The sequence below is a fragment of the Pleurodeles waltl genome, chromosome 8 (genome assembly GCF_031143425.1).
Source record: "Pleurodeles waltl isolate 20211129_DDA chromosome 8, aPleWal1.hap1.20221129, whole genome shotgun sequence".
Taxonomy (NCBI): domain Eukaryota; kingdom Metazoa; phylum Chordata; class Amphibia; order Caudata; family Salamandridae; genus Pleurodeles; species Pleurodeles waltl.
Genome location: NC_090447.1, coordinates 127,842,724 through 127,868,616, shown reverse-complemented (window position 1 = coordinate 127,868,616; position 25,893 = coordinate 127,842,724). Strand labels below are relative to the sequence as shown.

Below are 25,893 nucleotides of genomic sequence, written 5' to 3'. Positions count from 1 at the left end.
CTACAACCCTGTGTTTCTGTAAACATTTTATTTCAGCTTTTCAAATTAATGGAGAAGGAAGGGTAGAATTAGAAATGTCTAAAATTACATGACCTGTGTGCACTAATCTCAAAATCTTCTAGTGCCCACTGTAACCTATCAGAGGAAGCTCTGTGCAGGAAGCTGGGATGGATTTCTCCCTCATTCTTTGAAAAGTAGCCTTTTCTTAACAAACAATGATTTTCTGTTTGTATGCATATGTTATTTCATTAGCATGACCCTAGTCAAAAGGCAGCAGAGCCCTGTATAAAGTCCAAAACAAAAAGCATAGCTGCACACCTGTGCTAAATCATTGAGGTGCATTTTTACTGATCTTTCATGCAGCACAGTAAGTGATAATGTTGCACTGCGTTGCGTGAATGGGAATGAGCAGAACAGCACCTTATTTCCAAAGATGTGGCGCATTGGAATTGGAATTTTGGACATGCAAGCTACAAAATGAACCCTTACATCATCTCTCTGCCCACTCCCTATTCAACTTTGTCCTCTGTTGGTTCCTTTTTCCCTGTCTCTCCCCTCCCCCTCATACCTTGCCATTCATCTCTGCCTCTCTCCTTTTCTCTGTCTGTTTCACTCTCTAATAGTGCTACTGCCTGTGAACTTAACGTCTGCGTTCACAACACGATGCTGCTTCTCTCACCAGCATTCATGGTGCTGGGGTAGAATTGTGAAAAGTTCCCTGTATGTCAGCTGCCAAATTCTGCTTGGAGTGTATATCCTTACTAGTTTTTTCAGCTTGAAATACGTCCAGCTACGTGTAATTGCTCGCTCAATACTCCAATGTACAATATACACCGAAGAACATAACCCTATCCTAGCTTGTACTTGTGCCATTTATTTTTGTAATCATGTGACATTCTCAAATGTGTCTATAAAAATAACCTTTTGTCCTGAATTTTTGTTCTGAATTTTGACCATTTTTCCTGAATTTTTACTGTCACAGTCCAGAATTATCCCACATGAGACAATTCATGAGAAAACTGTGGTGTAAAAATTCCATTCCATGGCTTCTCTCTTCCACCTTCACACTTTAGTATGAAAAGGAGGAACTTTAAATTGGGGGATTTAAAAATAAGATTGTAAGATGAGTGCAAATCAGATAAGGTTGTATCGTGAAACGTCCTTTGTTGTTTCTTTAGCAATCAACAGTTCAAGATTTGCTGCCTATCAAAACGAAAATGAAATAAAAGCAGGAAGTCCAGCCTCAAAAAGCTGTCATTGCCGCACAACTCTATGAATCAAGGTGGTTCACAGGAAGTGACATATTGACTGAACTTCCGTTGAGACAAGGCAGCACTCCCATGACTCAAGCTCAACCTTGGAATGATGAGCTGAAGGTAACGCCCACTGATCAGTAAAGGGGTTTGTGCCTGGCACTTTTTTTTCATGGTGATGCGCACTTTACTTATTGGTGATGTTATTTCATGAAGGTGTGAGGTGATTTCATTTGTGAAATACTTTCTCAGATACTTTCTCGAGTCAGTGTTGCTGCCCAAACAGTATTTGGAGCTCATGCAATCACTTAATCAGTTAGTCAGATTTTTGCACATATTTAGCTCACTTTCAATTCTTAAGATATGACACAGTGACGAATAGGGGAAACTTTTGGAGTGGACTGGTCTAGGAAATGGACTACACCTAGAATGTAGATCAGAGGTCTTCAAACTGGGGGGCGGGCCCGCCTAAGGGGTCCTTAAGTGAGCCCAGGGGAGGTGCGGGACGCTGGCGAAAAGAAGCTTTATGCAGATAATATGCCTTTATTTTAAGCAGAAGCATGTTATTGCATTTTTAAAAAAGGTGACAGTACTTAACTGCAATGTTTAAATAGGTCTAGACATATTTAAACATTACCATCTTTATAAAACAATTGTGAAAAATTCTGAGGGGGGGCCCAATGATTTTTATTTTCTAACTGGGGGGGTGCGGCATTAAACCATTTGGAGACCACTGATGCAGATGGATGCGTCGCATGTTCTTGACTGGTTGTGTGATCGCTTTTGTTTCTCTGCCAGGGCAGTGCCATTTTAAGTTGGTGTAATAATGGTCCAGTCATCTTTGTGCTTTGCTCTGTCTTTGCTGGAGTCTGATCAGCATTCTAAAAGTCTTATGCTGAGGAGGATTTGCATTTGAGATGTTCCTAGATGGTAGATGACATTTAGCACTAGGTGACGTGTGATTTATATACTTTTTGTTTTGCAAGGAGCGATCCAAGGCGGAGATTGCAGTGCTCTTATAGGATGGTATTTCTGATGTACCAGTATAAGACTCAAGAGTTTTGCAAAATGTTTACATTAAAGCGACTTTGCAAGAATTCACCCACTTGGGACCAGTTTTCTGCCCAAGGTAGAGAGGAGGCATGGACCAGCCCCCAGGGGAGAGGTGGTGGAGACAAAACATTATTTTCATTCAACGCCCATAGAAACAAACTGAGAAGATGTGATACTCATGGTGCCCCTTTGTTTGTCATCACATTCAGGACACTTCCCTCGCCACCAAACCTGGAGGAGAGTTTGACTTCTGGAGTTGTCAGGGTAGAATCAATAGATCAGAATTTTAAAGAAATATACAGTTGCCCAACTTTTCATAACCTTGTTATGTACACTCTGGAGGGTCAGCTGGCAGTATTGTACGCAATTAAGGATTGCAATGGGGTCAACTTCTGCTTCTCTGTGCTATGGCGCCTAATTGACATTTCTGCTAGCTTAACATAGTGGCAAAATATATGTATTTATGCAGCTTAATCTACCATAAGTGCCTCACTCAGACAAAAACTGGCTCCATTTTACAGCAGTGTAAACTCAAATTGACAAGAGGTTAGGTTTAAGTTTGCTTGGGTCTATTAAACCTTTTTTAATCCTATGAGTTATGTCTGCCTTTTTCATTGTTCTTGGAGCATATGTCTCTCTTTCCTGCACTTGAGGATGGTAAAGATTTGTACATAAACCAATGTCAGTGCTGTCTTCAAAATGACTATGCTGTCTCAAACACTGATAATATAATCAGACAAAGGCTTCTTCAGAAGTGCTCCAGATCCACAGAACATACTTAGTGAAGTCAAGAATTTTCTGACGCAGAGGAAACCTGTTGTACATTTGATTGGGCAACGTTGTGACCTTTCAGTCCTTCATCAGGAGAGGTGTATAGCCTTAGAACTACCGCTAGCGATTGCCGCTGTAACCATACTTCACGTCTAATTCAACAAAAACCTTTAACAACCACCCATGCACACGAGGTTCAAAGCTTTCCCTCTATGCCCCTCTGCAGAAGAAAGCTTAGATGACGGCTTAATGGCCTGTGCCCACTTATTTGAAACTTGGTAACTCCAGCTGCTCCTGAACCACTCCTACACGCCATTGGCTAATGAAGCGCCTCCGAAGATCAGAGTGACAGAAACAAATTACCGTCCTCTACAAATCCTGAGCGTGTTACAAAGACACGTCACATGTGACCTTGGCTCTAGACACCGCTGTGCGCCAGCTTGAGGATAAGCCCTGACAATGTTAGAACAAATGCAAATACTTCTGTGCTAAGCGTGACTCAACGGGATTACGGTCAAAGATGTTCCCATTCAGCGGAATTTACTTCTGATGGGAAAGACTGCGATCCTGCCTCAGCGGGGGGTACTTGCTGCATTCAATCACTTAGTTTGAATGGTAAGAATGGTTTGTGAGCAGACTCCATGGTGCAGCTTTTTTTTTAACTTTGACATAGGGTAGAACACCGTACTCTGCATTTATGTTATTGTGTGATTTAAGGACCTTCTTCTACAAATAACTTGAACATTGTACAGAGACTTGGGAACAGGGGCGTAGCTTCAGGGGATTTGTTTGGGGTGTTACATCCCCCTAATAAACGTATTTTCTTATAAATAGTTGGGTACAGGTGCTTTCAGTCGGGTATTGTAAGGTGCCAGTCGCATTTCAGCAGGAAGTTTTACATACACACAGACAAAAGCGCACACATACTCTGCTGGAAAGTCCTAAAAAATACTGGATATTTTACAGAATATTGTGTTATCTCTGAAACCGCATTCCTCACCCTTTCCACTGTCCCTTAGGCCCCTTATGCCAGCCGGATTGTTGGAGAATCTGAAGCTCACTCACCCTCAGTCTAACTGACCAAACTGCGCCCCTGCTTCGGAAAGGGAATTATGTACATAAATGGAAATATTAACAGGGTTTTGTGGGTGAGGGTGATTTAGCAACACATGCAAGTGGAGGGGCGGGGGATCAGGCCAGGGGCGGCTCCTCCATAGGGGTGGGGGAGCGTCGCCCCCCCCCCCACCAGCAGCGGCAGCTGCAAACCTTTTTCCTAAAAAACTATCATAAACTATGTTTGCTGGGTGGTTGTTGGGCCGGACTGGAGAGAACCTGCACAGGCTCCCAGTCTGCCTGTGAGCGCGCTGGCTAGGTTCTCCCACCCAATCCTAGTGATGCTTAGGATTGGCGCTGGGCAGGCTGGGAGCCTGTGCCTGCCTGGCCAGCGAGACGGAGGAGCAGAGGAGCGGCGCGGTGCGGGAGCGGTAGTAAGTGTTTTAAAAATGTTTTTAAAAATAATTAATTTCATTATCTCCCCTCCCCCCGCATGCGCGCGCTGCCCCTTTCCATTAGCGCGAGCCGCGACTGGATCAGGTGTGGGATCTCCCATAAAGTTTGGCTGCGTGGTATGGGGAGAGCTGAGTCCTGGAAGGGGGCTTGCTGGCTCTGCTGGCTTTGGGGGATATTTCCTTCAACAACCAGCCTGTGGTGGGATATACTGTTCCAAATGTCACGTGCAAGGGCATAGCTTGGTCAGTAAGATGGGGGGGAGGTGAGCTCCAGTTTTTCTGACAATCAGACTGGCATATAATGTTTAAATACATTATAGGACAAGCAGGGTGCATTAGAGGGGCGTGAAGGGCAGTGGAAAGGGACAAAAATGCGGATTTGTTGGAGTACTAAGTGCGAAAACACAATATTTTGTAAAATAATGAACATTTGTGAGGACTTTCAAAACAGAGGGGGAGAGAGTGTGTGCACATTTGTGACTGAGTGTATGTCAAAATACCTGGTGAAATCCGACTGGCATCTCAGAATACCCGGGTGAAATCATTTGTACCCAACTATTTATCGGAAAAGACACTTATTAGGGGGGTGTAACACCCCAAACATCCCCTTTGAAGCTGCGCCCCTGCTCTTGTGATGTTCCGCACATTAGGGTCACTCCTGTCGCTCACTTCTGAACTTACAGATTCACTATTCACTGGTTCTCTGGGCAGTAAGGCCGTGCAGGTCTCCCATACAAGTCAAACCAATAGCATAGCCCTTGAATTGAGATCCTTAGTTTATCTCTGAAATTTGGAAGGTCAGAATCATTATCCTTTGCGGATTGCGATACAAACCCCCAAACAATCATAGCCACTTGCCTTCCCGCCTGTGAATCGCTTCGAACTCTGTGTACATCATTCGTGAAATTAACCAAGGGGAGGAGCTGCTCCCAGTAGGCCAGGAAGAGTAGCTATTTCCCATTGAACTTGACTGTCCTTTTATGATATTTTTAATTCTTTTTACAAACTCCCCCCGGCAGCAGATAAAATAGACAAGCATCTGTAAGCAATTAATCCTTCTGCCTCTTCCAGACCCCATAGGATAATGTGAGTGGAAGGCACAGCAGCAGAAATCAGCTTTTAAAGAGATAGCCCACAAAGACCTTTTGTAATAATTTTGTGCTCGAAATGGTGGCCAATTCTTTAACAGATGCTACGCCCCCAGCTGTGCAAAATAAGCTGCAAAGCCAATGGCCCCACTTTGTGGTAGAAACCAGTTCCCATGTATTACCTTATGGGTGTCTATAAGTACTCATTTTTGGAGACCGGGAATTATTTTCCATCAGCAGGCTTTGGCTGAGAGCAAGGAGGGAAAGGCAGAAAAAGGGAACAAAATGAAGGAAGAGGGAGTTAGGCAGAGAGCGAAGAGAAATAACCTGCAAGAGTGAGAGAAAGAGACGGGAGCTGTAGGGTGGTGGAAAAAAAAAAGAGACGTGAGGTGGAATCAGGACTACTGAGTCTAGATAAATGGCACCCCTGGAGTTCAGCAGTGCTGGCAATTTATATACTTATGCATGCATATATATGCATATAGATGAGCAGAGCGTAATATGCTATTTATTACCATGGTGGAACATGGGTAGGGGCCGAGAAGCTAGCCTCAAGCTACTCATCATGCCCCATCCCACCCTCAACAATGGGAATACATAGCATACTTTACTATGAGCCTCTGAATATATAGGGGCGGGGAACATCCTTTTTTACGACTTTTTTTTTTCGAAAGTCGTGGTTAACGAAAGCGCAACAACGCTTTTTTTAACCACAACTTCGGTTTTTTGTGCCTTAACTACGTATGTTCTGAACAACGAACATGCGTGGTTAAGGTACAAAGAAGTGAGTTGGCGAAGGTAAGTGGTGGGTTTAGGTTTTGGGGAGGGGGTGGGGGGCCAGGGGGTTTTAGGTTTTGGGGTGGGGTTGGGGGGGGTGGGGCGTTTTTGGTTTTCGGGAGTGGGTGGGGGGTCAGGGGGTTTTAGGTTTTAGGGTGGGGTTGGGGCGTTTTTGGTTTTGGGGAGTGGGTGGGGGGTCAGGGGGTTTTAGGTTTTAGGGTGGGGTTGGGGCGGTGGGGCGTTTTTGGTTTTGGGGAGTGGGTGGGGGTCAGGGGGTTTTAGGTTTTGGGGTGGGGTTGGGGGGTGGGGCGTTTTTGGTTTTGGGGAGTGGGTGGGGGGTCAGAGGGTTTTAGGTTTTGGGGTGGGGTTGGGGGGGTGGGGTGAGGGATGTAGGGTGAATGGTGCCTATTGCTAATGATTTTATCAGGAATGCCTTTACAACGAAATATCGTTGTTAAGGCATTCGTGGTAAAATCATTAGTAGTAGCAACGAGGTTGGTGTTCCGACCTCGTTGTTAAGGCAGTAGTTGTTTTTGAAGTCGTTGTTTCGTCGTACACAGTGGCGTAGCGTGGGGGGTGCAGGGGTGGCCGGCCGCACCGGGCGCAACATCTTGGAATAGACTAAATACACGGGTTAGGGGGCGCAAATTACTTGCCTTGCCCCGGGTTAGGGGGCGCAAATTACTTGCCTTGCCCCGGGTGCTGACAACCCACGCTACGCCACTGGTCGTACAGTCTATAGGGGCATATTTATGAAAAGTGGAGCTGTGCCTAGTGCAGTGGCACTTCTCTTGCGCCCTTTAGCGCACCCCTAACGCCACCACGGTAGGGCCGTATGGTGCACCATGGCGGTAGATAGGGTGACTAGCACCACAATTTGTGATGCTAGTCCGGTGCTTTGCAGAACTAGGGTCACAAATTGTGACACTAATCCTACAAAGCACCCAGAGGCCCATTGTAGTCAATGCTATTAGCAGGCATTAAAAAATGCTGATAAAAATGGTGCAAAGGAATCTCATAGATTGCTTTGCGGAATTTTCATAGCCACCCCCAGCGCTGGAACGCATCCTTGCATACATTATGCCTGGCGCAGGCATAATGTGGCGCAAGGGGTTACAAAGTGGCACAATGCAAGCATTGCGCCACTTTGTAAATATGGCAAGTGGAAAATGCCATCTTAACGCCACATTTGCAGCAAAATAAATGCTGCAAATGTGGCGCAAGGTGGCTCTAGGGGCTCATAAATATGCCCCAAAGGTTATCCCTTGGCAGTGTTCATGTGTTTTTGTTTGGCATTTGACTAGGGTGAGAGTAGTTAAATATGTGCAGCAAAGTAAAATACACTGAACAGATATGTGACTATTAGGAGAGTTGTTTCCCTGTGTAATGCAATTTTCACATGCAATTTGGGAGGCAGTTAAACTCGTGTTGGTTTTGCTTTACTGCAGTAATGACCCCGAATTTGACCTTTGCACTCTAATAATAAACCTGGGAATGCATGTTGATTGGTATTGTTGCTCAGAACTTGTTATTGGGCCAGTAAGCCAATTGTGCCCTGGCAAGAGTCCATAAGTGTTTGAAGAGACCTCCTACATGGACCTAATTTTAAACATTTCTACTTTTCCAATGGATGAACCCAGTCTCACATGCAAGTAGACAATGGTGACTGGGGTGGGGTCACAGCAAACAAATAGGAAGGAGATTATGTTTTTGTGCATCCCCTTTTTTTGTGTATGGAGACTGTGGATTCATTTTCAAATTTACATGCACACACTAATATGGCGCCACTTTATATGAAACAAGTGTGTTATTCTTGCATGTTCTTCTTGCATGTTCTTGCATGTTCACTCTTCATTATTTCTTCAGCACGCAATCATGCAGAGTCCTAATTGTTTATTTCCATTGATGTTGTTATTGCAGTTCTGGAAGAAAACTTTCCCATATGTCCACAGTAAGGTTGCACTTCTCCAAGGTGCTTCTGCCAGTTCACTCTGCTGTATTCATTCACAGTAGTTTGCAGTTCTTGTAAATGGTTTGTCCTGCCCTCTCTAGATGACATCAGCATAGAGTGGACAGAATCAATATTCATGTAGTGGGATAGAGCTGAAATCCGGAGGCAATGTGACCTTTCATAAAACCCTGCTCTGATGTGCTGAAAAGGTAATACCTTTGCTCACACCACGATGATTCTGCAGAAACTAATGATGTTCTATGCAAAAACTATATAAACCCCAGATTCCAGGGTTTCTAATGGAACAAGGGATATTGTCCAATTTCTTATTGATTTTGCTGCTTACTGAGGTTTATAATTTTTCTGATTTGTACATTATTCTGTCCTGCTCTATTACTGAGAGCCTTCATGGCATTGATTCTTTATACATCTGCATCTGATGATTTCTGTAACGCACCATTTGAATTTTTGTAAGAAAACTTTGAAATCTGTATTCCTGAACTAGAACTTAATTTTTTAGTCTGTCCTTAATTAACTGACTGTAGTTTGATATGCTGTGAGGTGCCTGATATCGGGGACACATTGCCTCATGAAACTGAGGTTCAACATCATCTTCAAATCATCAACCTGTGGGGTGCTGTTGAGGTAATATTTTGGGGTGTCAAATTTAGTATTTTCCCGCACCCACAATGGTTACAATAATATAAACAATATACTGGCTTTGTAAGTTTGAAATGTGGCATATACGGTGTAAGTTCCCTACAGACAATATTATGCACCAAACAAATGGCTTGTTTTGAAAACAAATCTGGAAAAGGTTTCGTGAAATATGAGAGTATCACGGGTATCTTGCAAGATTTAAAAAGAAATAGACAACTAGATCCTTCAAAACATGTGTTCCAGACTAAGGGTGGCCAAGTCTACGCAGGAACACACTGAATCCTGCAACGCGATATTAATTAGGAAAGTGATTTTCTGTAGTCCTGATATCTGGTGCAAATGCACTGTCCCATGGACAGATTCAGTTGAATGAAATGTAAATTATTTTTTAACAGTAATCTGCTTATAAAAATGCTATTTTTAAATTGTATTTATGGATTTTAATTCCTGGTGTGCATAATGATCAGCAATTATGTTGTGAAAGCTGTCATAGTAGCAACATTCAATTAGGAAATGAATGCGCTGTGCACACATTCATAAAGGATAGAGAAAGATTAATCAGTCATGCAGTATTTCGTGGATATGTGCAGAAGATGGACTTGTGCATGCAGATGGGGAAGTACTCCAACAAGTATCTGCAGATGAGAACATTTGTTCAGTCTTGGTAGATGGTTCTCCAGTGATACTTGCATTATGGTTAAGCAGGGAAATATACTGGGTGCACTATTAACAACCACTGTGGGGTTGACCCCATGTGCAGGACCTGCGGAGCTGCTCAAAGCTGCCAGTTTACTGAAAACCATAAACTGTGTGCCTGTCTCTCACATTTCTTTATCTATCACACTGCTAAGTACTGCGTCCCATATATGACATGGAAATGCAAAATAAATAGATCAATATAAAGACATCCTTCCATCCTCATATCCTACAAGTACAGCATGCTACCCCTGAACGCAAGCTCTTTAGCATCCCATATAGGGCTCATAAGTGCTACGTAAATGTTGCAATACAATACACAATGTTAGGGAGAGGTGTGAGCTGGTTTACCATACAGTGCACAGACTAGAATGGTGTAAGTATGCATGCGTTTGAGATGCACCGGTCCGATATTTGTTAAATTTAAATATTAGAATGATTGTACTTCCAATCAGACACTTCCACATTGGCTTTGCAGTGAATTCTTTCTAAGGTCCGTGAGACCAACATGTAAAGGGTTGGATCCATGCTATATATTCATGATAGCCAGCTAACATAACTGCACATACACTGAATGAAAATAGAGTTAATCTACCTACATAGTTGTTACACAATTGAAACAGGCCATCCCAGGCCTACAGGAATGTGAGGCTGATGAACATCGCCCTAAACTGTTATAGGGAGAGGACTGCCATTCCTTGTTGATGATGCATAGACAAATCTTTAAGATCTAGAGCAGTGGTTCCCAACCTGTGGTCTGGGGACCCCTGAGGGTCTGCAAAGCCTCCTCAGGGGGTCCGCGACTGCTTAGATAACTAAATAATATTAACAGATTAAGTCCCCTGCTTCAATTAACGAATCAGTGGGGTGGGCTCCCTGTATTCCAATAAAGATTCATTGGGGGTACCCGGGCTCCAGTAATGATAAAGTGGGGGTCCCCAGAAGTCAAAAGGTTGAGAACCACTGATCTAGAGAATGCACACCTAGGCTGATTGTCGTAGCAGAAGAGACAGCATAACCGATTGCACTGCCCGCCGCAGCCCTTCGCCTGATTCCAAAAGATGAACCATTCCACCAAATTTCCTGTAGCAAAAGTCAGAACCTTCTGGTTTGTCCCAGCTGGCCAATCCTCTGTTAAAAAAAAAACAACACATAGAGCTATAAAGCCTATTCCTACAGGAATTCTGGTTGGAAGTAACAGGAGTTTATGGCATAAGTTTTGCTGTGATGACCACATCTCCATGAATGTCTCATGGCATCAACATGCCCTATTCACCATTTTCAGGTTCAAAACTCAGAATTGTGATGTAATACAGCACCCAGAAATTGCTGCACCCCACGGTATCAGTATTTCCACACTGTGGCATTACCATAGCAAAAGTCCATATGAATTGTATTGAGCCCCACAGTGTTATAACTATATATTTTCCATTCCTGTTCCTTCTTTTTGGTTGTTTTTATGTAATGCAACCACTTTGAGGGTACGTCCTTCGACCTCCTGGGATCTGGCCCTCAGAGGGCACAGCCTCATCTTTTAGTCACAAAAGGTCTGCTTTGTTCTCCACGTGATGTGTTCATTTGTTTGGCTATCTCTCAACGCCTACAATTTTATGTCTCTCTTGTGCCGGAAATTCATTATCTCCGCTCCAAGTGGCCCATAATGCAACATGAATAAATGAACGCTGAAAGTGCGCGCGCACGTAAACAAATTAAGACCTTCCCATAACACTGCGTCTCGAGAATGGTTCCTGGAACACCCCTTTTTTTTGGCGTTTTTAACCAGTGCTTGAGAAGTGCCGGTACTCTCCACGTTTTTCTTTTGCCGGTACTCATTACCAGACAGTATCAGCCGATGGCGGCCAGTAACTTTAAGAGGGAGGGGGGCGGGCGGGAAGCACACTCACATTCATAGACGCACGCACATCCATTCATAACACTCATCAACATTCAAACATACACGCATGCACCAAACATTCATTTAAAAACACACACACACACACTTACCTTCAGCTCGGAGGTCCCAGGAGGGTTGGGACTGCTGCCTTCCCTCTCTGGGTGACCTTAGGTCCCAACTTCATCACAGAGTGGGATGGGGTCAGTGAGACTGCTGACCCCTCCCCACTCTGTGACGAGGTGTCACTGATTGACACTCGCCCTGGGTGCTTCAAGGCTTAAACCTGAAGCACCCAGGTCAGAGTCAATGGGTGACGCTTCCCCCTCGTCACCTAGGGGGAGGGCCTTGAGGCACCTTTGCTGAGTTGAGGAGGTCACGCCCATAGGAGTAAAAGGCTGAAACCCCTTTTAAATGACAACAAAATGGTATTACGTGGTCAGGAAACCATACCACTACTACTAGAGATTATATTAAACTTCTGTATCCAGGTTTCTATTTAGACTGTAATTTCAAGTTTTTGTGTATTCTGTACTTGAATAACTTCTTTACAATAGAACTTTAGAAATTCAAGGAGTCTCTATGGTACCTTTCCCGCTCGAAGCTGACGTGTGCATAACGTACTTGTGTGTGTTTGTATATATATATATATATATATATACCAAAGTAATTTAACAATATTTTATATAGTAGAATGAAAAATGGAGAAACCGTATACAACATAAAATCTACTGCTATTTCATAAGAGGTATATGAATTAATTATCAATTTATAAATATACCACACAATATACTTGGCCCATAAAGGGGCCAACCATTTCTATCTGAATAGACAGAATTGGACAAAAAAACAAAATAGGTCACGATCTCGCTTACCCTGTGTGCGAATAGGCTTTTTTTTCAGTGCGCGTTCAGGTACTCTGCACTGCGTAATTGTTAGAAAACCTAACTTAAAATATAAGTTATTAACAGTCAGATTGCCTACTAAAATCGCTCATATTTGGCATATTTGTCTAATGTCATTTGCCCAGGGTCACACACTTTGGTACAGGAAGGGAAGGAGGTGAATAAATATTAGAACTCAGGTTCCACCGTGATCAGATAAGCCATTAAAACCCATCTTGGTTCAAAAATAAAGTTTATTCTAAGATGACATACATCATTCAGGTCTCTTTAGGTTGAGCGCGCAAGCGCTCTGACCTGCTGTCATCTATCTGTGGGCTTTTAACCACACCCACTGCATGCCTATCACTGTCACTCGTTCATGGGCTTGGCTTTCAAAATCCTTTGTTATCATTGGTAAATGCTTTGCGTTTGTCCCTCCTTGGGGTTTGGTTACCGCCTTTGACACCGGCCCTGTTACATGGATAATTGCAGTTTTGCCGATACGTTTGATTGCGAGCGAACTTCTTTTTCCTTTTGTGTCTCTCCTCCAAGCTCACTCTCATGGTGGTCATGGTGCTTTAAATAGGCTCGCTTAGGACAACTGTTTTTTCATTTTCAATTTATGTGTGAAGAAACGTCCAGTTAGGAATTTACAACCTTAACAGCTCTGACTCAAGCAAACGCGAGACCCATTGCATTTTTTACATGCCCATAGCTTTGTAAAAGAGGTTAACACCTCATCAAAAGAGTTAGGGCCATATGTACGAACACTTTTTCCCATAGACACAGAATGGGTAAAAACGTTTGCCACATCTGGCCCTTACATTCCAGATCGAAATGCTTTGAACACTGTTGTGCAAACTTAACCTTTTAACATAAATTAAACTTGTTGGGCTATTTTATGATTGTAACTGATTTGAGAAGCATGAAAAATATTTGTGTCTGGTAGTTAAATACAATTAAACATTTTTAACACCAAATTTGGCATGGACTCAGACTTAATGCAAGGGAGGTTTCTTCTGGTGTGTTCTGAAAGAAACAAGGAGGCATGTGCTTACATACTGTTCTGGGCATGCCCAGTAGCAGTTTTGAAGGTTTCAGTGACTGTTATATTCTTCCTTTTCCACTTGGCCCACTTTGCAGACATGGTCTGCCACCCAGTTCTCAAGGCTGTTGCATCAACACCATGAGCCCATTGTTTAGGTCTGGGTTTTGGTAGAGCTTACAATATGCAGGGATTGGGCGTTGGGTCTTGCAGTTTCAACCAATGGCATTCTTCAACCAGCTTCTTTCAGCCACTGGCTTAAGTCTTTACCTCTCATGCCTTGGCTCAGCTCACTGGAATATTCTTCTCTCACTTAATGCTAGATTTGAGTGTATCCTTCTGCCTCCACTTGAGTTCTTGTGCTGAACTGGTTGAGGGACTACTTTATAACTGTAATGTCTCTGTATGCTCCTGCTGGCTTCCTCATATGTTTCACTCGAATGTTCTAACGCTACACGGATTAGCATATTTGACCCAGAATTCTAGCTTTGCCAATGCCTGTTCAATTTTGGCAGCCCTGTGTGAACCACAGTCAGATTGCTTGCAAATTGTATCCTGAACACTTTCTGGTTTCAGAATGCAAGGATAAATAAACATTGTAACACAGTGTGCTCACTCACTATTAAGAACTGTCTAATTGATTAAGTTGTGATTTTCACATCCTGATAAATGACAGGCGATTGAGCATGGAGAGTATTCTACATTTTGTGCTGCTGTGTTTATTATAAATTTCTTTTTTGTGTGTGTGAGGATTTGGGTGTACTATAGGATATGTCTGTGAGCAGTACACTCTCAGATACCATCTTGTGTCCAGTTAGGTACATTTACTTAACCTTAAACTCAACCCTGTGTAGCTGTGGCTGCAAGCACTAAAGCTTAACAAAGGAACAACGTGTAAAGCATTTAACAGCACCAAACAAAATAGGAAAGCAACAACACACGAAAGGAAGAGGACACCAATTTATGTATGGGTTTTTAGAGACCTTGATGAACTTTAGGAGATATGATGATGTTTAAAAGATATTATCAAGTTCAAATGCAACTGCGAACAAGCATTGGGCAATAAATATTTTGGAAACTTTGTAAAAAGTTTGAAACAGTTAGTTTGGCTACTCCAGTCTGGTCTGGGTGACCATTCCAGCAAGACAGAAGTCTAAGGGGCCAGAGTTGACACTTTGGATAGTTATCTTGTCACCAGAGTGCTTCTGAAGCAAAATCCAAACTTTGCAGGACAACCACTATAGACGACAATGGAGTGGTCCTGATGCTGAGGGATGCAGGCAAAAGATGCTCAAAGGTGCTCCAGTTGTGGTGCAGTGGACAGGAGTGTCTTTGTCGCTGCTCCTCGGTTCACAGAAGAAGTGGGGCAAACATGGCTACAGAGATTGGGGGTCTCTCAAAGTTCTTTACGTTGCAGCAGCAGGCAAGCTGATGCTGGGCTACTGGTCAGTCTGCACCCTGGTTGGGGCAAAATGCTTGGGTGGGGGCTGGTGTCCCCTGGGTGAGACAAATCCAGACTTGGATAGCACTCCCGGGTCAGGCAGACTCTGGTGCAACTTTTGTCTATCTTGGAATTGTCCTCTTTGTTGTCTGGTGACTGGTAGCGGCAAAACTGCTGCAGTGACTACCAACTTGGCAGTTTGGGCAACTTCAACTCTTGTGTCCCTGGAGCTGGATCCAGGAGGTCAAGCAACTGATCCTTGGTGTCACTGCTGTTGTTGGATGTAAGGAATCAACTTTACCCATAGCCGGGATTTGTAGACACAGTTCATATTTTGTTAGGGCAGAGAACAGCAGGTGCTGTCCTTCTGAGTGTGTAGCCTCTCTTTGTGCAGGTCCAAGGGCCGTTGGGCAGTCCTTCTTCAGTCTTCGGCCAATTCCATTGTGATCTGAAGGGCAGAGTGCCAGGTGTGCCATATTTATCCCAGAACAGTGCCCTGAGGGGACCACTGGGTCACTAGCCAATGGGCTACTGGGTCCCTTCCTACCTAGTGATGAAGTTTCTGTGATGTGTGGCATCTGGCTATCCCAGAGTGCCCCATTCTTGCCCCTTTCAAGATGGCACAACCCTTCCTCAGTCATTATGAGCTTGGTAGCCCATCCTAGGGGTGTGGTTACCAAAGGGATACACGCCCAGGGTAGAACCAGTTTGGAGACAAGTTTTCCCTTCTTGACCCTGTCTCCACTTTGACTGCAGGAACAAAAGGCATCCTGCTCAGGGGTATTGGTGCTACTTCTCTCACAAAAGCGACTTCGCCTTTGAAGCTCGACTTTTGGGCTAACATCCTGAGTGCCTCTCCTGGGAGAGGAAGTGACAGCTCTCTCTATGGCAAATGCCTTTGTTAGTTACCTGGGTAGTCATTCACATTCTTTCCCAGGTGGTCAGAAACCTGTTTGTGTGTCAGGGCCTTTGTGAGGCTGCTGGGCTAGCTAGAGCACAGAGCAGCAATTTTCTAAAAGTTGCTTACCTTTACTAGTGGTATTAAACTCAACCTGGGCATCAGGTCGGGTTTAATGCCACAATTAATTTGATACCTTACATCACCCGGTAAGGTAGTCACATTCAGGGGTTAGCCAGATTGAAATGCCAACTGGGTACCCTGTGATAGCTCATGGGACTACTAACGTTAGCCACAGCAAAACAACAATTTGGAAGTATTGCTGTTAAGACATATCAAAAATGTATGCCTTACTTAACAAAATGCAGCTCTTTGCCATAGGGCTCTATAAACCTTCCTTCTGGGAAACTTTCATGTAGTGTTACGATTTAGGGTGGCTTTGCCATTATAGTTAATGGCAAAGTTGAATTGGCAGTGAAAACAATCCTTCTAGTTTGCAGTGGCTGGCTGGGGGCCATTTGTACCTTGTTACTCACCGGGTGGCACATACAGTGCTGCAGCCCTGAGTGGACACTCTGCCTTACATGCCCTGGGTACGCTAGGTACCATATACAAAGGACTTATAGGTAAGTCAGTCCTTGTCAACTCGATATATCCAATTTGGCATGCAATTTGTGACGTCATAATGCCTTCGACCACAGCCAAGAACCAAGGTGAAAGGTAAGTCACTAAAGAGTTTAAACAACAAAAATGAGAACTGACTTATCCTGATTATGATCTGTTTTTCTAAAATAAATAGTTATCAGCAGAAAGGAGACATTTATGATAACATTTATTTTTTGCACATAGTTAATTACGGAAAAGAAAGAATATGTCTGCATGTTACTACTCCTTATGACCTACAGTCTTTTTTAATCTGATTTAATTTAAAGTGATTCTAATATGTGTCTTGTGGGAAGCTGGCTCTGTATATACTATATTGAAATGAAATATAGTGTGCATAGAGTCCAGGGGTTCTCCAAGAGGCTTGACAGAGGCAATAATAGATAATACTAATGCTCTATTTGTGGTAGTGTGGTTGAGCAGTTAGGCTTATCAGAGGGTTGTGTTAAGCATTTGTTGTACACACACAAGCAATAAGTGAGAACACACAGTCAAAGGCTTAACTCCAGGCCAATAGGTTTTTATATAGAAAAATATTATTTTGTTAATTTATTTTTAGAACCACAAGATTCAGATTGCAGGTAAGTACATTAAATGTAAGGTACTTTGCATAGGTCTAGTTAGAACTTTGAACCAAAACAGTAACGTACACAGTTTTTCATAAAATGGAAATAAGCTATTTTAAAAGTGGACAATTAGTGCAAAATTCAACAGTTCCTAGGATATGTAAGTGCAGTTTAGTGATTACAGTAAGTAAAACACTTACAGGTTCAGTCTCTAGGGCATAGGTAGCCCACCGTTGGTTCAAGTCAACCACAAACACCCAGAACCAGCAACACATCGCCGGTCAGGAGCAGAGGTCACAAGAGGAGCCAAAATAACATGTGTGCCTATGGAGACAGGGGGTGCTTCAGTTCCGGTCTGCTGGCAGGTTAAGTACCCACGTCCTTGGGGGGCAGAACAGGGGGGTTTAGTAGAGCACTGGGGGGGCCCCTAAGTAAGCACACAAAGCACACCCTCAGCGGCCCAGGGGCGGCCCGGTGCAGTGGGCAAACAGGGAATCGGGTTTGCAATAGGATTCAACTGAGGGACCTGGGGATCTCTCAAATGTTGCAGGCAGGGCACAGGGGGACTTCTCGGGCCAGCCACTGACTGGGCAAGGGTGAGGGCCACCGCTGGTCACTTCTGCACTGGTGGTCGGTTTCTCATAGGCCTGGGGGCTGCAGGTGCAGGGCTTCTCCGGGTGTTGGATATCTTCGTCCCGGGCAGTCGCGGTCAGGGGGGTTCTTTGGATTCTCTCTGCAGGTGTCGTCGTGGGGGTGCAGAGAGGTCAGCCCAGGGTGGACACATCATTGGAGTCACCTGGGGATCCTCTCTGGGTCATTGGTTTCTTTGGACACGGGCCAGAGGCGTCAGGTGCAGAGTGGTGGGGGCTCACGCTTCTGGAGTGAGGTAGGAGTCTCTTTAAAGATGGTTTCTTCTTTCTTTGGTTGGACAGATCCACTGGACTTCTTGATCCTTTGTAGTTGCAGGGCAGTCCTCTGAGTCGGCAGAGGCTGCTGGGCACGCAGGATGCATCGTTGGTGCAGGTTCTAAGTTTGAGAGAGACCAGTAGGGCTGGGGCCAAAGCAGTTGTTGTCTTCCTTCTTCTCTGCTGGGTTTTTCAGCTAGGCAGTCCTTCTTCTTTGTAGGTCGTCAGGAATCTAAAATCCTGGGTTCAGGGTTGCCCCTAAATACTGAATTTAGGGGTGTGTCAGGGTCACAGGGCAGTAGCCAATGGCTACTGTCCTTGAGGGTGGCTACGCCCTCCTTGTGCTCCCTCCCTTTGGGGGTGTGAAGCACATCCCTATCCCTATTGGGCTAAATCCTCCAAAACAAGATGGAGGATTTTCCATGGAGGGGGTCACTTTAGCTCTGGTCACCTTAGGGGTGGGCCTGGCAGAGGGGGTGACTCCTCCATGTTTTTCTCATTATCTCCCCGCACTTGCTCCCAAAAGTGGGGGCTGTATCCGGGGGTTGGGCATCTCCACTAGCTGGAGTGCCCTGGGGCATTGTAACACGGAGCCTGAGCCTTTGAGGCTCACCGCCAGGTGTTACAGTTCCTGCAGGGGGGAGGTGTGAAGCACCTCCACCTAGTGCAGGCTTTGTTTCTGGCCCCAGAGACCACAAAGGCTCTCACCCCAGGGGGGTCAGAAACTCGTCTCCCAGTGGCAAGCTGGCACAGACCATTCAGCCCTGCACTGAAGGATTGGGTAAACTACAGGGAACATCTCTAAAATGCCCTCTGTGTGCATTTTTTTATAAATACAGCACTGGCATCAGTGTGGGTCTATTATTCTGAGAAGATTGATACCAAACTTCCCAGTGTTCAGAGTAGCCATTATGGAACTGTGGAGTTTGTTTTGACAAACTTCCAGACCATATACTTAATATGGCCACACTGTACTTACAATGTCTAAGAATAGACTTAGACACTGTAAGGTCATATTGCTCATGCAGCTATGCCCTCACCTGTGGTATAGTGCACCCTGCCTTAGGGCTTTAAGGTCTGCTAGAGGGGTGACGTACCTATGCCACAGGCAGCATTTTGTGGGCATGGCATCCCGAGGGGGATGCCATGTCGACTTTGCCTTTTTTTCCCCACCAGCACACACAATCTACAATGGCAGTGTGCATGTGTTAGGTGTACGGTCCCTTGGGGTGGCACACCACATGCTGCAGCCCTTAGGGACCTTCCCTGGTCACAGGGCCCTTGGTACCACTGGTACCTTTTACAAGGGACTTATCTGTGTGCCAGGGGTGTGCCAATTGTGGAAACAATAGTACATTTTTAGTGAAAGAACACTGGTGCTGGGGCCTGGTTAGCAGGGTCCAAGCACACTCTCAGTCAACTCAGCATCAGTATCAGGCAAAAGTGTGGGGGGGGGTAACTGCAACAAGGAGCCATTTTCTACATATCTGCCTCAAATTACTAACTGCTTTTAGTGTGTTCCATTTCTCACTACACATTTCACTGTTACTCTTCTCTGCAACCATACCATCTCTCTCATATGAAGGACCAAGACACCAAGAACGGAAGCGGTTTGTGGGAAAAGTGATGGTGTGCAAAAGTACTACCAGAAAGGAAAAATCCTCTGCTGTACATTAAAGGATATTGCAAGTCACCTTTGACGTCCTTGACCTTATAAAGGACTCTACATCCTGCCTAGTTCCTCTATGTGTCATGGAGCTCCCCAGTGACTTGCAATATCCCAATAGTGTGCTGCAGAGAGTACTTTATCCTGTAGTCACAATATCCTCTCATTGGCCATTTAGCTGTCTTACTACAGGCCAGCTATTAATTTCCCTCTACTCAGATGTAGAAATGGCAGGGACAAGAATTAGCTCCTAACATCTGGAGTCCTGTGCTGAGGAGGTGAACACCCATAGTAACATCATCCGACACACCTTTGATCAAGTGGCATGTCTTGTAACACTAGAAACTCAACATACTCCGTACTATAAAGATGAGACAGGTGCCCTACAAAGGCTAACCCTTTCAGCCAATAGATGGTTATAGACGCATTTTTCCATCAATGAAAATGTACAGTGGCATTTTTGTCTTAGAGGTGCCAGGTTTCACTGTTGGAAACATTTTAATTGTCCATCTCTTCCGAGTACCTTAGCATCTACAATTGCCATGCCTTCCTCTCAGAACCTGTCAAAGAGCCTGTTAAAGAAGTTGAGTTTTTCTTCCAAGAATAAATCCTTGACTGAAGCTCAGAGCTTTTAGCACTGGTTTCTCCAGTACATGCAGAGCCAAATGCCAGGCCTTTTGTTTGACATGCAAAGCACTGGACAGCATGCTTTAGACTGCCTTTGTGGAAATATCACAAAGCGAGTTCCATGCTGTCTGTTCTATCAGCCCACTTATGTCCTCTGATAGTGTTTTAAAGAGAGCACTTGGGAAGAGGGACTTCAAAGTGCAAGGCCTGGGTCTTTTGCTAAGGCTAGAAGATTACTAAGGGCTTCATTTATAGTTTGGTGGACAAGGTACTTCCGAGCTCTCGGTCTGCCCGCTCTATTTTGAGTCAGACAGACCGTCCATTTTCCTATTGGCATTTTCCCCACCGGTTCCTCGGATGGAAAACTTTGAAGGCAAAATGGAGTAAGGACATCAGACCGCCTACCCTATTTAAAGCGAACGGTCTGAGATCCACCATTGCCAGGTGAAACCTGGCAGTCACAAAAGGAAAAAAAAATAATGTCCCCCACATCTTGGGAGGATGCTCTCAGGGAGTGAGGCCATTAGTTTTATATTTCCCAAAGCGGGAGATTTTGCTTCTGAAAAACAAAAACATTTGGCGTGCGGACCGCCTTAAAGAAGCCAGCCCTGCACTAAACTTTCAGCGCCTCCACAGAAGCCGCTGTGGCATCAGCTCCTCAGATGGCAGGGAGATCACAAAGGGGCCAACGGTGATCTTAATTTGGTGGTGGGCAGTGCCGTCAGGATGATGATGGTGATCTCCAGCACCATGAAAAATAAACAGGTTTTGTCCGCAGCTGCCTAAAAGATGGTGGCTCTAGACTAATCTTTCGCTGTTCCTCTGAAGGCATAGAGATCCCAGCAGGGCCAGGGGTGATCTCTTAATTTGGTGGGAGGCAGTCGAGTCAGGGTGGGCGGAGGAGATGGCTACTGTGACCCTGACAGATATCAGGTCCTAATGTCTTGCTGGAGGCTCCTTAAATGCCATCCTGTTGTAAACAATTGTCTCTTCTATCATTTACCTCATAGCTGCTTCTTCCCACACCTCAACAGGCTTTCTCCCATACATTCATCCCACATCATATTATCTCCCTCAACACTCAGGTTTGAGACATAATGAAGCTCAGCTTGCATGTCCCTGTACAAATACACATGTTGAAAAGTGATGAATATTGCAGCAGCACTACTCCTGTAGTGCACTTGTTTAGGACAAGAACTTCAAGCATGTACTGTAAGTTTTGCACATATAGTTACATAGGGTCTCACCTCTCCATTCACTCCTAGCCTCTGGCTGAATGTCTAATAATCAAATATTCATCCACATGTCCTTGTCAAAACTGTCTCCCTATCTATAGATAAAATGCTATCATGCCTCCATAATCCTGTCTCCTACTCCCCCATCCCTACAAAGTCTTACTTCTTTGTAACCATTCCTTAAAGTAATACATCTGGAGCCCCAGCCCTCACCTCACTCTTTTGATATCTCAACCTGCACCAAGAAGTGTCATGTCCCAGCCACTAAACCTCCCTATATGTCAGAATCTTCAAACTTTTTTGCTCTGAGCCCCCGCCCCCAAGCAAAATGTTTTGAGGTCAGGCCTACCTCCAAAACCTTATGGCAAGGATTTTGGGAGTGCCGGGGGTAGGGCGGAGCACAGGAGGTAGGATGTATGAGATCATTTCAGGGGTACGTTTTCTGTAACTCATAAGCCATGTTAAATATGGAACTTATAATAGACCAAATGTACCAAAAAACAATAGAAATTTCACACAAAACATACCCCCATAACTGGTGTGATGCAACCCTCTCACAACCCTGGGCCCCCCTGCCACTGCACCTGGTGCACTAGTAATTGCAACGGTTCTAAGGGTGCCCTGTGCCCTTATCCTAGCAAAGAAAATGAGCCCCCATGCACCTTCTGTAAAGTAGGACAGCCATAACTGTAATGTAGTGGGTCCGTGTCACTGCACCTGCTTTGCTAATTATATTACTTTTTCTCAGAGTGGACTGTCCTCTGCCCCTTATTAAATTTACTCCCCACCATCTCTCAAAGTCTTAATTAAGGGATCCTCTATGATTCATTTTTCCCTTCACTTGTGTCACAGCAAGACTGCACAGGGCCTTAATGCAAGCAATAATTGATAGTAACACAGCCACAATTGGGGTTTAATTGGACCCTCAAGATCACTGGGCCCCGGTGTCACTGCACTTCCAGCGCCAATGATACACACTGTCCTGTCTCCTCTGCCCACTCCACTAGGCCATTACTCCTACGCCTGGGACCCAAAGCAGGCTCTCTGCCCATTTGTGTAAAAGAAAAAAGGATAAAAGCCTGACATCTCACCCCCTGTTGTTTGGGCGCCGTCCCCTGCAGAGCAAGGCTGCCCTGAGCCCAAAGGCTAGCTTTGAAAATGAGCCCCCGTTTCCCTTTTTGGTAGTAGAATAGCCATAAATGAGGGGGGTGGCCTCCACACGCCTGGCCCCTGTGCCACTGCTCATTCTCCACTGATGGTAACAAGGGCTCTCCAAAGAAAAAGCAAGCCCCCAAATCCACTCCCTTCCTCGGCATCTCTCTGAGGAAGCTGTCTCTATCCATTTGTAAATTTTAAAAAAAGAACTCCCACATATGTGTGTGGACTTTCTCTTTGACGATATATATTGATCTTGCGTTCCTTTTTCTCCTGGACCAATACCATGAGGTCCCAAGGGTCGGGACCACGAGAGCTCTGGTAGAGAATGCGTCCCTGCTTGCCTCCTCACTGCCACCCCCGTGACTCATCTGAAAGGAAATCTACATATAGACAGAGTTAAAGAGGGTGAGATCTATGGGGGACAATGTACCCATCCTTTTTTTAATTTTACAAAAACAGTTCTCATACATTTTGTTAAAAAAAACATACCTGGATGACTAGATGCAGGCCTTGGGGTGCCTCTGGCTGGAAATGGAGAAGGTGTTGTGTCTTCTGTGCTGTGAAGCTGAGAGAGGGGCAGAGAGCTAAGAAACAGGCCTTGGGTGCCTGCTACCTGCAAGAAATGTAAATATGTGAAAGTGTTAATCAGCAAATTCAAAAACTGCTTATGAGCCTGTATAGACTTTAACTGATAGCGCCGAGTGAACCTTCATGGAGACAAAGATGTATCCTTCTTGAGAGATAATGTAAGGGAGATTATTAGCTAATTTCTGCAATGTGTCACTTTAATGGACAGATCGTTATAAAAATGTTTTACTAGGTACAGTCTAATTATGTATCTCTAAAATGTATACTTTGAATGAAATTGTTTTATCTTAAACATTAAATCATTTTGTGACAGCCTCTATTTTACTGTGTGTAATACGAATTAAAAATAATGGCGTACATAATCAGAGTGCTTTCTGTCATAGTCTGGGCCTCTAGCACTATAAATGCACAAGTCAATCTTCCTCATTGCACCAATCAAGATTCAATTCTGCGACTCTCTCGTCACATGCACAGACATATCCAGTGATCGCATTAACCAACTGAGGTTTCATAACATAAAAGGCTGAACTTCCCACAGTTAGTTTAACCTGTTTATTTTTCAGTTCATGTGTGTGCGTTACCTTGAAAGTAAAATAACAACAAAATAATTACAGAATATTTTGTTGTTTTATCCATGTCTTTGACCCTGCCACCAGACTCACTGCCCCTCATCCCCATGGCACTCTGGATCACAGTTCCCATACTTTTTTTATGCACTTTAACTGCTGTAAATGAAGACAGTCTGCAAATATCTACAGATAAATGAAGTGGTGCTTCCAGACCATCTTCTTTTACAAGTATTTGCAGAGGCATTTGTGCCTGCCTGAGAATACAGCCGCGTACCCCCAGGGAGGCGTGCCTCACAGTTTCAATATCTTTGCTCTAAGTTCAACTCAACTTGTCTCAGCCTACAAATGGTATCACCCATCCAATGTCCTTAAGCTGCACCATGTTGAATGTATGCCGTACCATCACACTGTCTGATTGACAAAAATACATTAAAAAGTTATCTAAACAAAACATGTGAAAACCACTCTCACAACGAAATCCTATCTCTGATGTGGGGTGTGCTCTTGGATGAGAAGTTACATCCTTAGCAAGCAACACTCAATTTTATGGAAATGCTGGTGTTCCATTTCCCACTCTCTGCAACTCAGTCTGCCACCTTCCATCGTATGTAAAGGCATCCCAGGCAGAACAAGGACTTCATTGATGAATTCTCAGATCTCTTCACCGCCTTGTATATCTGAAATGCCCACACCACTCTCTTGGGCGACTTCAGCATCCTAGACAACAAAAGCTAAAAAAAAATCGACAGACACCCTCTTCACCGCATCAATACACCCGACATGGTGTAGCAAGTCACACAACCAACACACTCCAAAAGTCAAATACTCAAACTCGCCTTCCCCACATCATCAACAATCCAGTGCAAACCACCCAAACCCCTGGACAGGATCGAACACTTTGCCATCCCTATCTCCATGCTCAAAGTACTCCCAACGAACCATGGTCAATGCAAAAAGAGGAGACCAAACTTTCAGCTCCTTCAAAGACTTCTCCGTAGAAACCTAACTCTTAAACTCATCTCTCACCCTATTAACTCCATGTCCAACGCCAAAACCTTTCTAAACTTCAACGATTTGTTGGAAACCATTGTGAACATTCATGCCACAATTACAACATGCACATGCAAGTCAAAGCCTTCAGCATCCTGGTATTCTAGAGACCTTTCTGACCATAAACAATCCGTCCGTAGACAGGAAAGAAACTGTAAAGAAAACGGAACTCCCAAGAGCCTCCTGATATTTAAAACCCTCTGTGCAACATCAACCCAAACAAAGTACTATGCCATCACCTTCAATGAACCCACCGCTGTTCAAGACTATCAAGCACTGCAACTACCCGTCAGACCCACCTATTCCTCACTCCCCAGAAAAGTACAATGCCATCAACCTCAACATAAAGATCAAACAGCACATCGACAATTCCAAGCCTGCTTCATCTTGTCCTTCCCATAGAATCTTGCAAAAGTAAGTCTTGAAAGCCCTATCTATCCCATATCTCACTGACAACTCCCTCAAAGCCACTTCTTATGAAGATGACATCTTGCCAGTGCCCTTCATCAAAGCTTTGTTTGGATTGCTCTCTTACCCCTACTTCTCGCTGTCAATGCCTCCCTCACTCAAGACATCTTCCCCCAAGCTCTCAAGACAGGCCGCACCCACTCCTAACTCACATACCATTCTTCGGCAAGACCATGTAAAAAGCAGTCTGTGTTCAACTCCAAACTCACAACAATGCCAACTGTCTCCTGCATGACTATTAGGTCTGGCTTCAGATCTGGCTTCAGCATGGAGACTGAAACCCTACACTTTGTAGATGATGCTTTGACACCTACCTCTTGACATTGCTGGATCTTTCAGCCTCCTTTGACACAGTTCACACAGCTGACTAACCCACCCTCAGAAGCACACTTGAGTCTTGCATGGGATTCACCATCATTGTTCTTCACTGGTTCTTCTCTTACTGTTCATACTGACACCAGTGTTTTCACATGGGTACCTCC

At 44.5% G+C, this 25,893-nt stretch overlaps 1 protein-coding gene across 3 annotated transcripts in view; it reads left to right on the top strand.

Annotated features, from left to right (window-relative positions):
- Positions 1-25,893, top strand: part of TENM4 (teneurin transmembrane protein 4) — a 1,476,030-nt gene that overhangs the window by 514,710 nt on the left and 935,427 nt on the right. For 2 of the 3 annotated variants that reach the window (XM_069203935.1, XM_069203934.1), the window contains exon 1: positions 1,252-1,376. The gene's annotated coding sequence lies outside the window, so the exon portion shown is untranslated. Of the gene's footprint in view, positions 1-1,178; positions 1,377-25,893 lie in introns of those variants that run through there. The other variant, XM_069203936.1, reaches the window with a different exon arrangement.